Source organism: Balaenoptera physalus (assembly GCF_965194825.1).
Source record: "Balaenoptera physalus genome assembly, chromosome: 12".
Classification (NCBI taxonomy): domain Eukaryota; kingdom Metazoa; phylum Chordata; class Mammalia; order Artiodactyla; family Balaenopteridae; genus Balaenoptera; species Balaenoptera physalus.
The window spans coordinates 66,214,734-66,230,985 of NC_138897.1; the positions used below are offsets into that span (position 1 = coordinate 66,214,734).

The window sequence follows — 16,252 nt, forward strand, 5'->3', positions numbered from 1 at the left end:
AATTATTAAAAAAGAAAAAAGAATAGACTGGGCCGACAGTTCCACTTCTTTGCCTCCGATGCCATCACATTTCCTGCCTCAAGGCATCTTAAACCACCTTTTTCAGAAACAGAGAAGCATATTTACATACAAGGAACCCTAATTCATTTGAAATACAACAGATTTTAGCTGTAGTTTGATTTTTTTTTAGAACAATAGAGCAGAGGCTTTTGAACTTTTTTGAACTTGCCCCCCAGGATGAAAAGCCCTTTACCTCACACCTCAGTACACACAACACACACACATGTAACAGAAGTTTCACAGAATAACACTCACTATGTGTGTGAGAAGCTCGCTGACATTTTAGATTCCAGTCTAGTCTTTCTTCCCTCCCTCCCTCCCTCCCTTCCTTCCTTCCTTTTTCTTCAGAGTCTTCCTCAATGATCCTTTTTTTTTTTTTTTTTTTATCGTGGTAAAAACATGAAATCTACCCTCTTAAAATGCGAAGTGCAGGGCTTCCCTGGTGGTGCAGTAGTTAAGAATCCACCTGCCAATGCAGGGGACACGGGTTCGAGCCCTGGTCCGGAAAGATCCCACATGCTGCGGAGCATCTAAGCCCATGAGCCACAACTACTGAGCCTGCGCTCTAGAGCCCGTGAGCCACAACTACTGAGCCCACGTGCCAGAATTACTGAAGCCCACGCGCCTAGAGCCCGTGCTCCGCAACAAGAGAAGCCACCACAATAAGAAGCCCGCGCACCGCAACGAAGAGTAGCCCCCGCTCACTGCAACTAGAGAAAGCCTGCACGCAGCAACAAAGACCCAACACAGCCAACAATAAATTAATTAATTTTTAAAATGCTAAGTGCATAATACGGTGTTGTTAATTACAGACCCAATGTTGTTCAGTTCTCCAGAACTTATCTCGTGTAACTGAAACTTGACCCCCACTTCTCACCCCACCCCCCAGCCCATGGCAACCACCACTCCCCTCCTGCTTCTGGGAGTCTGACTATTTTGGATTATTTCTCATGTAAGTGGGATCGTGCAGTGGAAAACAGTGTGTAGACTCCTCAAAAAATGAAAAATGGATATTTTATTTTTTAATCCTGGACACGACCCCCTATACTGATGTCAGGATCCACTCGTGTGTTGCTACCACAGTTTGAATTACATTGCAAGGGGACCTGAATTGTTTTTTGCTTTAGAACAAACGGTCAAGTCATTGAAGCTGGTATCAAAGACTTGTGAGGTAATCAGGAAGAGCTGGGGGGAGGAGGACAAAAAGAGAGATTTAAAAAATTAATTATTAATGGCAACTCAGTGGAAATATTAATACTCTTATGTATTTTTAATTCTTGAAAAGAGGAAGAGATGCTGCTTATAAATGTCGCTTATTTTTTCCTACAGGCTAATAAAAGATGATGAAATACCAGATTTGCTTCATTAAGCAGACATTTTAAAGTCCAAACCCAAACTAAAACTCAAAGGGTAATTCATCTTCTGTGTCCCAAACAATATTCATCAGCTCCTTACCTAACTGGGGCGAGCAAGCCTCTCTGAAGCCAATGCACCAGAGCATGGATGCCATTGTCCACTAGGTGGCGATATAGAACAGGAGTAGCCCTTTCTTAATCTTACACAAAAGATGCAAAAGAATTTAGAAACCCAGGGTTGTCCAGTAATTCACACGAATTCAGCCTGAAAGTTTACTCAGTGCTCCGGGCATGTTTCTCCCTTTTCTTGGAACATCCCTGGATTTCAGCTTCATTCTTGCTGACAGCCTGGCATTTAAAGTTAGTAATATCTTGGCTATTTCCTGTGGCAATACAGATGTATCATAATGTCTGTATTTATTAACAATCTGCAAAATTAGCATGTGCCGTGAATCTTTATTTCTTGCCCCTCCATATAACATTTAAGAAATACTGTGGGTCCTTGTGTCATTTCCCTTTGCTAACAATTTCTATATCTCTTAGTTGTTCTGCATATTGTAAAGTTATTGAAATATCTGGTGGATATTTTAGTTCTTATTTTTCAATTGAAAAGAATGATCTCAAATACACATGGGCAAAAAGAACTAATAGCTGATAAATTAGAAATGTCTCATAAACAAAAATGTATGCTTTTGCAATGTGGAAACAGTCTTTTGAAATAATCCCATGTATTAGAGATTTTAAAATTCTCATCAAGTGATGCCTGTTATAAGACATATTTATAATTACTTGCAAGTCTTACTTATTTTTACAATATTTTTTTGATGTTGGTAAAGAGAAGATATTGATGAATAATTTTCTCTTGCTACTTATATTTGTATATCATTTGAACTTTTATGAATACACATTACTTTTACAAACAGGAAAATAAGGTTGTTTTTGTTATAAAAGTAGTATGTAACTATGAGGAAAAACATTTTAGTATGGCATAAACTGGAAAGTTATTACTTATAGGTCAGTTGAATGCTCACACAATTTAAGTGCTATGTAGGGTAATCTTAGTCATGAATTGCTGATTTAAGGAGTAATATTTCTAAATTTAGGTCATTTCTACTGTGTTCCTATCTATAATTAAACATCCTCCTTAAAGTGGGAAGAATATCAAGTTGTTCATTATTCTCATGGTAATGTAATTATTGAGACAACTGGTATTAGCATCTTTCATTGTTAAAAACAGCAAAATCAGTATATCTAACATTTCACTATTCTTCAAGCTGCACGTAACCTACCTCTATGTGGTGGTCGTAGGTTTATGGTATAAGAAGCACTTTCACTTACATTAGCTCATTTTGTCCTTCTAATAGCTGTGCGGCATAGGCAGGGCACATGAAAATTCTAAGCCATAAATCATGCACGTAAGGTCCTAATCGAATGGGCTACAGAACCAGGGGAGGACCGACCATGTGATTCTGAGTTCAGGCCCTTTGCCTTTCGTTTCTGTAAGCTTTTTGCAGACTGCCCCAAAGCTCCCTGGGTGCAGATGAGGAGGAGGGAGTCTTCCCAGCAAGTGTTTTTAAGTATTGGCCGCTCTTTCTTGCTTTTTCTTCATCTGCATGTAAGCGGGAGTGAGGGGTGAGGGGAGGGACAGGAATGACTGAGAACGGGCTACGTGTGCCTGTTGTGCTCACACCCAAGGTGGTAAGGGCTGTGCAGTAGGCTACACGGGTCCTAATGATGCTGAGCCCAGATGCCATGTTGATTTGTGACTTTGTCCCTCACCTTTCAAACTGCATCTCCCTGCGGCATAGTCGAACGTTACTCAACAAGTAAGTGTATAAACTGACCCCCTCCTGCGCTCTGGGGACTCCTGTCAGGGGCCGCATCCCCGGACACGGGGTGGATCACAGCAGACCCCCCCACAGCAGGCCCACACTGAGTCTGAAGTCTAGCGGGAGAGGCAGACAACTATCATCACTAATTCTACTGTAAGACGAAAGTACAGGCTTTATGAGAGACAGTAACAGTGAGACATAGTTTAGATGGCGGGAGGGGTGTGCCGGGAAATTTCTCTCAAAAAGCCTTATTTAAGCTCAGACCTAAACAATGAGTAGGGATTTACCAGGAAGGATGGTTGGAAACATTCCAAGAGGGATGCCCCATATACAGGCCCTGGGGTAGGAAGATGCTTCTCTTGTTGGAGGAACAGAGACTCATGTGGCCCCAGTAGAGGCAGAAAAGGTAGGCGGCAGGCAGGGGCCCCATCCTGGGGGCCTTGTGGTCCATATTAAGAATGTTGTATTTTGTCCTAACCACAGAGACAAGCCATTGTTGAGTTTTAAGTAGAGAAGAGATATGATCAGATTTATGTTTTTAAAAGATGCATTGGCAGCTGGAATTAGACTAGAGTGGAGTGAGTCTCCGTGGGAGACAGGCTGGGAGGCGCCTGGTGATCCAGGACAGATGATGGCCGTGGTAGGGCAGTGGTGGGGAGGTGACGGAAAGAGAAACCCTGGCAGCGGCTGAACAGAGTGTGAAGGGGTGTGCAAGGAGTTCAGATTCGAACTTACAGAGATGGGACTCTGAGAGACGGTCCAGTGGGTGTTAAAGAAGCATCTGGACATGAGAGTCCATTGTTGAAAGGATGCTTAGGCCGGAACTATCACTTTGGGAGATGTCATCCTAGAGATGGTGCTAAAATCCAGGAAAACTGTTGAGAACACCTTGGGAGGAAGAGGGCACGGAAAAGACAGGAAGGCCCAGAACCCAGCCCAAAGAAACCTCTACATTATAAAGTAGGCACAGGAGAAGGAGTCAGTAATGGAGCTTGAGAAGGGCCACCAGAGAGAGGGGAGAAAATCCAGGAGAGCGTGGTGTCTCCCAAGGCAGAGAAGAAGATGCTTCCTGCGGATGCAGATACTGCGAAGATGAGGATGGTACCCTGTGTCTTGGGAAGGAACATCACACAAGTTCAAGGGGGAGAGCACTGCATATTAGAAATGCAGTTTCAACTAGAAACAGCATTGTTCTTCTCTCCTTTCAAGAAGGACCTTTTACCTACATGGCTACAAAACTGGCCTGACTGGAATGTTTTATTTCAGAGCACTCAGATTTCATGGCTTTCCATAGCTGCCAGATTGATACTAGCTGTGAGTACCACTTTATTCCCTAACATTTAACTATGAAAAATTTCAACCATACAGAAAAGTTGAAGGAATTTTACAATGAACACTCGTGTATCTATCTCCTAGATTCTACTATTAACATTTTGCTTTACCTGCTTTATCACATGTGTATCCATCTAACAGTCCCTCTATCTACCCACCAATCCATCTTATTTTTCAGATACATTTCAAAGTAAGTTTCAGACATTGAATCAGTAATTTAAAAACTCCCAACAAACAAAAGTCCAGAACCAGATGGCTTCACAGTGAATTCTACCAAACACTTAGAGAAAAGTTAACACCTATCCTTCTGAAACTATTCAAAAAATTGCAGAGGAAGGAACAATTCTGAACTCACTCTGTGAGGCCAGCATCACGTTGACACCAAAACCAGACAAAGATATCACAAAAAAAGAAAATTACAGGCCAATATCACTGATGAACATAGACGCAAAAATCCTCAACAAAATATTATCAAACCCAATCAATCCAACAATACATTAAAAGGAGTATGCACGATGATCAAGTGGGATTTATCCCCGGGATGCAAGAATTTTTCAATATCTGCAAATCAATCAATGTGATACACCACATTAACAAATTGGAGAATAAAAACCATATGATCATCTCAATAGATGCAGAAAAAGCTTCTGACAAAATTCAACACCCATTTATGATAAAAACTCTCCAGAAAGTGGGCATAGAGGGAACATACCTCAACATAATAAAGGCAATATATGATAAGCCCACAGCTAACATCATACTCAATGGTGAACAGCTGAAAGTATTTCCTCTGAGATCAGGAACAAGGCAAGTATGGCCACTCTTGCCACTTTTATTCAACATAGTTTTGGAAGTCCTAGCCACAGCAATTATAAGAAAAAGAAATAAATCCAAATTTGAAAGGAAGAAGTAAAACTGTCACTGTTTGCAGATGACATGATACTATACATAGAAAATCCTAAAGATGCTACCAGAAAATTACTAGAGCTCATCAATGAATTTGGTAAAGTTGTAGGATACAAAATAAATGCACAAAAATCTCTTGCATTCCTATACACTAACAATGAAAGATCAGAAAGAGAAATTAAGGAAACAATCCCGTTTACCATCACATCAAAAAGAATAAAATACTCAGGAATTCCCTGGCAGTCCAGTGGTTAGGACTTGGTGCTCTCACTGCCAGGGGCCTGGCTTCGATCCCTGGTCAGGGAACTAAGATCCCACAAGCCACTTGGTGCAGCCAAAAAGAAATAAAATAAAATAAAATAAAATACTTAGGAATAAACCTACCTAAGGAGGTAAAAGACCTGTATTCAGAAAACTATAAGGCACTGATGAAAGAATCAAAGATGACACAAACAGATGGAAGGATATACCATGTTCTTGGATTGGAAGAATTAATATTGTTAAAATGACCATACTACCCAAGGCAATCTACAGATTCAATGCAATCCCTATCAAAATACCAATGGCATTTTGCACAGAACTAGAACAAATCATTCTAAAATTTCTATGGAAAACAAAAGATCTCAAACAGCCACAACAATCTTGAGAAAGAAGAACAGAGGTGGAGGAATCACACTTCCTGATTTCAGACTATACTACAAAGCTACAGTAATCAAAACCGTATGGTGAGGGCTTCCCTGGTGGCGCAGTGGTTGAGAATCTGCCTGCTAATGCAGGGGACACGGGTTCGAGCCCTGGTCTGGGAAGATCCCACATGCCACGGAGTGGCTGGGCCCGTGAGCCACAACTACTGAGCCTGCGCGTCTGGAGCCTGTGCCCCGCAACGGGAGGGGCCGCGATAGTGAAAGGCCCGCGCACCATGATGAAGAGCGGTCCCCGCACCGCGATGAAGAGTGGCCCCCACTTGCCGCAACTGGAGAAAGCCCTCGCATGAACCGAAGACCCAACACAGCCAAAAATAAATAAATAAATAAATAAAGTAGCTATAAAAAAAAAAAACACAGCTTTCTAAAAAAAAAAAAAAAAAAAAAACCGTATGGTGAGACTTCCCTGGTGGCACAGTGGTTAGGAATCCACCTGCCAATGCAGGGGACACAGGTTCGAGCCCTGGGCTGGGAAGATCCCACATGCTGCGAAGCAACTAAGCCCGTGCGCCAGAACTACTAAGACCACGTGCCGCAACTACTGAAGCCCACATGCCTAGAGCCCGTGCTCCACAACAAGAGAAGCCACTGCAATGAGAAGCCCGCGCACCGCAGCGAAGAGTAGCCCCCGCGTGCAGCAACGAAGACCCAACGCAGCCAAAAATAAATAAATAAATAAATTTATATTTTAAAAAACAAAACAGAACAGTATGGTATTGGCATAAAAACGGACACACAGATCAGTGGGACAGAATAGAGAGCCTAGAAATAAACCCATGCACTTATGGTCCATTAATCTACGACAAAGGAGGCAAGAATATACAATAGATAAAAGACAGTCTCTTCAGTAAGTGGTGCTAGGAAAACTGGAAAGCTATATGTGAAAGAATGAAATTAGAATATTCTGTAACACTGTATACGAAAATAAACTCAAAATGTATTAAAAACCTAAATGTAAGACCAGAAACCATAAAACTCCTAGAGGAAAACATAGGCAGAACACTCTTTGACATAAATCCCAGCAATACTTTTTTGGATCTGTCTCCTAAAGCAAAGAAAATAAAAGCAAAAATAAACAAACAGAACCTAATTAAACTTAAAAGCTTTTGCACAGCAAAGGAAATCATTGACAAAATGAAAAGACAACCTATAGAATGGGAGAAAATATTTGCAAATGATATGACTGATAAGGGGTTAATATCCAAAATATGTAAACAGCTCATACAACTCAACATCAAAAAAGCAAACAACCCAATTAAGAAATGGGCAGATGACCTGAATAGACATTTTCCCAAAGAGATACATGAAAAGACACTCAACATCACTAATCAGGGACATGCAAATCAAAACCACAATGATATATCACCTCATACCTGTCAGAATGGCTATCACCAAAAAGAATACAAATAACAAATGTTGGAGAGCATGTGGAGAAAAGGGAACCCTCATACACTGGTGGCGGGGATGTAAATTGGTGCAGCCACTATGGAAAACAGTATGGAGGTTCCTCAAGAAAGTAAAACTAGAACTACCCTATGACCCAGCAATTCCACTCCTGGGTATATATCCAAAAGAAACCAAAACACTAATTTGAAAAGATACATATACCACAATGTCCATAGTAGCATTATTTACAATTGCGAAGGTATGGAAGCAACCTAAGTGTCCATCAACAGATGAATGGATAAAGAAGATGTGGTATACATATATATATGTATGTATATACAATGGGATACTACTCAGCCATAAAAAACAATGAAATTTTGCCATTTGCAGCAACATAGATAGACTTGGAGGGTATTATATTAAGTGAAATAAGACAGAAAAAGACAAATACTGTATAATATCACTTATATGTGGAATCTAAAGAAAATACAAAAAACTAGTGAATATAAGAAAAAAGAAGCATGCCCACAGATATAGAAAACAAATTAATTAGTGGTTACCAGTGAGGAACGGGAAGCAGGGAGGGGCAGTACAGGGGTAGGGGATTAAGAGGTACAAACTATTATGTATAAAATAAGCTACAAGCATATATTGTACAACACAGGGAATATAGCCAATATTCTATAAAAACTATAAATGGAGTATAATCTTTAAAACTGTGAATCACTCTATTGTACATCTGTAACATATAATATTGTACATCAACTATAGTTCAATTTTTTTAATTAAAAAAAAACCCAAAGTAAGCTTTGGACATAAGAGCATTTCACAGCTAAACACTCTAGCATCTATATCATTGACCAGAGTTCAGTATCTGTTTATGGTTCTACTTCTTTTGAGGTAAAATTTTGAAAGAATGAAAAGCCCAAATCTTAAATGGACCAGTTGTTGCCTTTTGACAAATGCATACCCTGTGTGGCCGTCCTATTAAGTTATAGAACATTACATCTCCCCAGAAAGTCCGTTGCTGCTGCTTTATCTCTCAGAAAGCGCAGGTGATGTAGGTAAGGAACCCAGTCCTGGGCTCTGGTAGGAACACAGCAAGGGTAAACTCCCTTCTCCCTCTGCCAGGGGACTCTGCCACCACTCATATACATTCACCCACATTCTCACCAAGATAGAAATAGACATTGAACTCTTCCTAAAAGTGCTTTTGTAAACATTTCACAATACACCCTTTGTAGAGAAGGACAATGGTGTCCAGTGAACCAAGCCCACCCCAAGGAATCATAATTCCTCACCCAGAATCCTGCTCTGCTGGCGCTGAGCAAGCTGAAGCCTCAGCCCTCTGATTTGTCAAACAGGAACAGTGACCATCTCTGTCTACAAGTATAAAATCACCTTGCTGTTTTTAATATATGAATTAATAGAGCCCTGTAGGGAAAGGTGAAAAGACTCCACCACAAGGCTGTGACCATTTTGACTAATGACCATTTTGAGCTCAGCCTACCGTATTGTCCCAGGTTGCCCACCGAGCCCCATCCTCGCCTCACTGCTCAGGTGAGGCCTCTGGGCACAGGTATGAGTCGGGGACGTTCCATGTGGAGGGCTCAGGTTCAGCACCAGGTCAGGACTGGAGCTGCTTAGTAGGTCTTCAAAATCTAGTGTTAACAACCCCTGGAAGAGGCTGTGGGCTTAGTTTATTTGTTTATCTTCTTGCTTTTGTCTTCTTTGTCACTCTGGGCCTTAGGAAGAGCCCACACGAGCTGATTTGTTGGAATGAAGAGAGGGTTTCTCAATCCTCACCCTATGCTGGATTTAAGGAACCCAGAGACATAAGTTGAAGTGCCAGCGACTTCTAAGATTTAATGAAAATTTGTTTGAGCCTTCTTCCCAAGTCAGTGAGAGGTCTAATGATTGCCCCAGATTTACTTATTAAGTCTTGAGATTTTATAGACTGGTATTCACTTTCAGTTACAAAATCCTGCTCTGGCTGAGCTCACATCTCTCTTGGGGGCCACTTCCACTGTCGGCATCTTTTTTCTGCTTTGGACCAACCCAGACCTGGAATTCAGCCTCTTTTCTTTGCCTTCCCCCACGATGACTTTCCCAAGCAAAGCCTTGTAGAATCCCACCTCTCTCTTCAATCTCTTTCCCTTCTACTCTCTTGACTCCCAGATTCCTCTGGATGTATAGATTCAGATTTGTTTAGCTATGACTTTATACTTCCTTTCCACCCACAAGTGGATAATCAAGGTATTTTTCTAAACAAAGATAGTTGTCAAGAGGAATTCTGCTGCAAATTCTTTGAAATATATATATATATATATATATATATATATATATACACACGTATATATATTTGTACACATCTACACATACATACATGTATATACACACATACACAATACATATATGCTTATATATATGTCCTACATGTATACATAATATACAACACATAGAACTATAGAAATAATTACATGAATGGGTGTATAATTACATAACACATACTATCTGTACATACACACATGTATATACCCTATGACATACGTCTACACAGATCTAAACCACCATCACTAAGGAATTGGTGAACTCCAACTCCTGCCTCATCTTGTTGGAGTCTTGTTCTCATCTTTTTATTTCTGCATTGCACAGATCCTGCTCTGTAATTGAAATGGATCCCATCCAGCTTACACTGTTTAGTTTACAAAACAGGGGACTGGAAATATCTGCTCAGTCACTCATTTATTCAGTCTCACATTCACTCAACAGACAATAATCTAGCACCTACGACAGCCCCGGGTTGGATCCTATAGAGGAGAAGATATGGAAATGAGGGAGAGACCCACGTCTTTAGAAACTTGAAATCCAGCTGCATGTGCAACCCTTAACACACCCGAAACAAAACGTCCTCACGCACAATTCTCATCAGAGGAACAGCAAATTCGAGCAGAAAGTAGGGACTTGCAGTGTACAGCAGCGCTGCTGTTTCAGCAGAATGAACAGGAGGAAAAAACCACTGTGGTCAAAAGAAACTGCTGGCTGCTGGATTTTTGTTTAATTACAATTTGTGCTCTTCTAACAACGTTCGTTCTGCTTAGATGGCAGAGTGGCTTTCATGAAAGTATGAGCTCAGCCTTGCCTTATGCCTGTTGAAAAAAAGAGGTCAGGTAAAATGACTGTAGTGACAGCACCAAGCTAGTTGAAGACAAAACAAAAAACAAACAAAAAAAAACCCGCACGCTGGAAATTTTTTGCCCACTGAAAACCCCTTGAAGTCGTCTCAGAAACACATATAGAGACGATTTCCTCTTTTCTCCTTAGCAGTGTCCTCAAGGAAAACAGCTTTCCAGATCTGAGGGGGTGGACCAGTGATGCAGTCTAGCAGCCTGGGTTCGTTCCGAATTCAGCTCCATGGCTACATTCGGGATGACGGACTTAATCCTTATGTAGCTCTTCCAAATCTCTTCATACAGTTCTGCAATTTTTAACTGAACTCTACACTGAATATTCTAGTCATTTAAAACGTTTTCACACCACTTTGGCACAGAAATTAGTAATGACCGGATACATTTGCAAAAATCCATGCTTTGTATATTGTAAAACGTCTACATAAAGGCTGAGTAACTCTCATCCCGCATGCAGATAAACGTGATCTATATATGGTTTTGATAATTGTTTTAATTCAAAAATCAAATGTGTTTTTAATGTACCCACAGAGGAATTTACATATGAGTTCATGAAGAACAGCAAGTGATATTCATGTATGCAGAGGAAAGATATGATGGCCTGTTTCTTGATGGTAATGAAATTTGATAAATGACTTCTTTCCACAGAATCTCCAAAATAGAGTGATGCAGGTACACACATTTTATCAAATTAGTTAGAGCTTTTCTAGGAATTGGCTCTGTTTTTACTTACATACTTCTGTGACAAAATTAAAGATAAGTTATTTGTTAGAGGCACTATCAATGGTCTTAATTGGAAAACATTTAGCAAGATGAACCTAGCATGCTGGATGTGACACTAGGAGAACTTGTGCTCTGGTTTCAAAAACTGGCAGTTCTTAGTGCTATACGTTCCCAAACCATAGAGAACTGGCTTTTCCTGGGAAATCCTAACTTCTCACACGATGCTCCTTTTTATTCTTTTTACTTATTTACATTGCTTAATGAAATGAGGCAATCACATGATGTACTCTAACTTGAAAATCCTGTATGCTGATACTTCAAATTCTATAAATTATATCCAGATCTAGTATTCTTTTTTTTTTTTTTTTAGAAACCGTTTACTTTCCGTCAGCTTATTTCCATTTTAAGAGTTTGTGGAAGAACAGCTTAAGACCACTCAGTGGTTGTTCCTACCCACTCAGTGGCCTGAGCAGTGGGAGCTCCAGACCAGTCTTCAGTGGGGAACTGCTGAATAGGCACAGAGGGCACCTGCACACCTTCGGACCAGTCCGCCACCTCAGGCTGAGGAGCAGTGAACTCAGGAGGTGGGGCGGTCCATTCACCCTAAAATTCCTCCTTGGTCACAGCCTTCTCAGCTGCCGCCTGCTTTTCCTTTTCAGTCTCTTCAGGATCTCTGTAGAAGTAGACATCAGGCGTGACCTCCCATGGGTGTTCACGGGAGATGGTGCCACGCATGCGCAGAACTTCCCGGGCAAGCATCCACCACATCAGACCCACTGAGTGAGCTCCCTTGTTGCATGGGATGGCAATGTCCACATAATGCAGAGGAGAGTCTGTGTTACACAGAGCAGTGGTAGGCAGGTTAACGTAAGAGGCCTCTGTGAGGGGCTGGTGGTCAGCCCTGGGATCAGTAACCACCAGAAGTCTTGGCTCCCTGAAGGCTGCCTGGCTCTGGTTAGTGAAGGTTCCAGGAGTGAAGCGGCCAGCAATAGGAGTGGCTCCAGTGGCAGCAGCAAACTTCAGCACAGCTCGCTGGCCAGTATTCCTGGAGGATACGACACTGACATCAGCTGGGTTTTCAATGGCAACAATGGCACGAGCTGACAACAGAAGCTTCTCCCAGGTTCTCTTCAGATTTATGATGTAGATGCCATCACTTTTCCTTTTGTAGATGTACTGTTCCATTTGGAAGTCAAGGTTGGTGCCACCTAAGTGGGTTCCTGCTGCAAGGAATTTGAGGACATCCTCCTCCGTCATTTGCAGGACATCAAGGGCTCCGGACATTGTGAAAGTTTCCCTTTAAGTTATGATGGGAATCCAGAACAACGCCATATGGACCCCTGTCTGACTGACGCGGAAAGAAAGCTAGTATTCTTTAAAAAAATTTTTTTTAAATATAATTTTAAAGGTTACATTCCATTTACAGTAATTACAAAATATGGGCTATATTCCCTGTGTTATACAATACATCCCTGAGCCTATCTTTTTTTTTTTTAACATCTTTATTGGAGTATAATTGCTTTACAATATTGTGTTAGTTTCTGCTGTATAACAAAGTGAATCAGCTATACATATACATATATCCCCATATCTCCTCCCTCTTGCGTCTCCCTCCCACCCTCCCTATCATACCCCTCTAGATGGTCACAAAGCACCGAGCTGAACTCCCTGTGCTATGAGGCGGCTTCCCACTAGCTAGCTATTTTACATTTGGTAGTGTATATATGTCCATGCCCCTCTCTCACTTGCTCCCAGCTTATCCTTCCCTCTCCCCGTGTCCTCAAGTCCATTCTCTATGTCTGTGTCTTTATTCCTGTCCTGCCCCTAGGTTCTTCAGAACCTTTTTTTTTTTTTTTTTTAGATTCCATATATATGTGTGAGCATACGGTATTTGTTTTTCTCTTCCTGACTTACTTCACTCTGTATGACAGACTCTAGGTCCATCCACCTCACTACAAATAACTCAATTTCGTTTCTTTTTATGGCTGAGTAATATTCCATTGTATATATGTGCCACATCTTCTTTATCCATTCATCTGTTGATGGACACTTAGGTTACTTCCATATCCTGGCTATTGTAAATAGTGCTGCAATGAACATTGCGGTACAGGACTCTTTTTTTTTTTTTTGAATTTTATTTATTTTTTTATACAGCAGGTTCTTATTAGTCATCAGTTTTATACACATCAGTGTATACATGTCAATCCCAATCGCCCAATTCATCACACCACCATTCCCACCCCCCTTGGCTTTCCCCCCTTGGTGTCCATACGTTTGTTCTCTACATCTGTGTCTCAACTTCTGCCCTGCAAACTGGTTCATCTGAACCATTTTTCTATGTTCCACATACATGCGTTAATATACGATATTTGTTATTCTCTTTCTGACTTACTTCACTCTCTATGACAGTCTCTAGATCCATCCATGTCTCAACAAATGACTCAATTTCGTTCCTTTTTATGGCTGAGTAATATTCCATTGTATATATGTACCACAACTTCTTTATCCATTCGTCTGTTGATGGGCATTTAGGTAGCTTCCATGACCTGGCTATTGTAAATAGTGCTGCAATGAACATTGGGGTGCATGCATCTTTTTGAATTATGGTTTTCTCTGGGTATATGCCCAGTAGTGGGATTGCTGGGTCATATGGTAATTCTACTTTTAGTTTTTTAAGGAACCTCCATACTGTTCTCCATAGTGGCTGTATCAATTTACATTCCCACCAACAGTACAAGAGGGTTCCCTTTTCTCCACACCCTCTCCAACATTTGTTGTTTGTAGATTTTCTGGTGATACCCATTCTAAGTGGTGTGAGGTGATACCTCATTGTAGTTTTGATTTGCATTTCTCTAATAATTAGTGATGTGGAGCAGCTTTTCATGTGCTTCTTGGCCATCTGTATGTCTTCTTTGGAGAAATGTCATTTTAGGTCTTCTGCCCATTTTTGGATTGGGTTGTTTGTTTCTTTAATATTGAGCTGCATGAGCTGTTTATATATTTTGGAGATTAATCCTTTGTTCATTGATTCATTTGCAAATATTTTCTCCCATTCTAAGGGTTGTCTTTTCATCTTGTTTATGGTTTCCTTTGCTGTGCAAAAGCTTTGAAGTTTCATTAGGTCCCATTTGTTTATTTTTGTTTTTATTTCCATTACTCTAGGAGGTAGGTCAAAAAAGATCTTGCTGTGATTTATGTCAAAGAGTGTTCTTCCAATGTTTTCCTCTAAGATTTTTATAGTGTCCGGTCTTACATTTAGGTCTCTAATCCATTTTGAGTTTATTTTTGTGTATGGTGTTAGGGAGTGTTCTAATTTCATTCTTTTACCTGTAGCTGTCCAGTTTTCCCAGCACCACTTATTGAAGAGACTGTCTTTTCTCCATTGTATATCTTTGCCTCCTTTGTCATAGATTAGTTGACCATAGGTGCATGGGTTTATCTCTGGGCTTTCTATCTTGTTCCATTGATCTATGTTTCTGTTTTTGTGCCAGTACCATATTGTCTTGATTACTGTAGCTTTGTAGTATTGTCTGAAGTCAGGGAGTCTGATTCCTCCAGCTCCGTTTTTTTCCCTCAAGACTGCTTTGGCTATTCGGGGTCTTTTGTGTCTCCATACAGATTTTAAGATTTTTTGTTCTAGTTCCGTGAAGAATGCCATTGGTAATTTGATAGAGATTGCATTGAATCTATAGATTGCTTTGGGTAGTATAGTCATTTTCACAATATTGATTCTTCCAATCCAAGAACATGGTGTATCTCTCCATCTTTGGTATCATCTTTAATTTCTTTCATCAGTGTCTTATAGTTTTCTGCATACAGGTATTTTGTCTCCCTAGGTAGGTTTATTCCTAGGTATTTTATTCTTTTTGTTGTAGTGGTAAATGGGAGTGTTTCCTTAATTTCTCTTTCAGATTTTTCATCATTAGCGTATAGGAATGCAAGAGATTTCTGTGCATTAATTTTGTATCCTGCAACTTTACCAAATTCATTGATTAGCTCTAGTAATTTTCTGGTGGCATTTTTAGGATTCTCTATGTACAGTATCATGTCATCTGCAAACACTGACAGTTTTACTTCTTCTTTTCCAATTTGTATTCCTTTTATTTCTTTTTCTTCTCTGATTGCCGTGGCTAGGACTTCCAAAACTATTTTGAATAATGGTGGTGAGAGTGGACATCCTTGTCTTTTTCCTGATCTTAGAGGAAATGCTTTCAATTTCTCACCATTGAGAATGATGTTTGCTGTGGGTTTGTCAGTTCTGGCCTTTATTATGTTGAGGTAGGTTCCCTCTATGCCGACTTTCTGGAGAGTTTTTATCATAAATGGGTGTTGAATTTTGTCAAAAGCTTTTTTTGCATCTATTGAGATGATCATATGGTTTTTATTCTTCAATTTGTTAATATGGTGTATCACATTGATTGATTTGCATATATTGAAGAATCCTTGCATCCCTGGGATAAATCCCACTTGATCATGGTATATTATCCTTTTAATGTTTTTGGATTCTGTTTGCTAGTATTTTGTTGAGGATTTTTGCATCTATGTTCATTAGTGATATTGGTCTGTAATTTTCTTTTTCTGTAGTATCTTTGTCTGGTTTTGGTATCAGGGTGATGGTGGCCTCATAGAATGAGTTTGGGAGTGTTCCTTCCTCTGCAGTTTTTTGGAAGAGTTTGAGAAGGATGGGTGTTAGCTCTTCTCTAAATGTTTGATAGAATTCACCTGTGAAGCCATCTGGTCCTGGACTTTTGTTTGTTGGAAGATTT

The 16,252-nt window shown here is 40.3% G+C and overlaps 1 long non-coding RNA gene and 1 pseudogene across 2 annotated transcripts in view; both read right to left on the reverse strand.

Moving 5' to 3' along the window:
• LOC309640278 overlaps window positions 1–16,252 on the reverse strand; it is a 711,494-nt gene that overhangs the window by 469,577 nt on the left and 225,665 nt on the right. The gene's annotated exons all lie outside the window — the stretch shown is intronic.
• On the reverse strand, window positions 11,839–12,845 carry LOC309640227 (small ribosomal subunit protein uS2 pseudogene; annotated as a pseudogene). Its single transcript has one exon. The product of its transcript is annotated as a small ribosomal subunit protein uS2 pseudogene (transcript).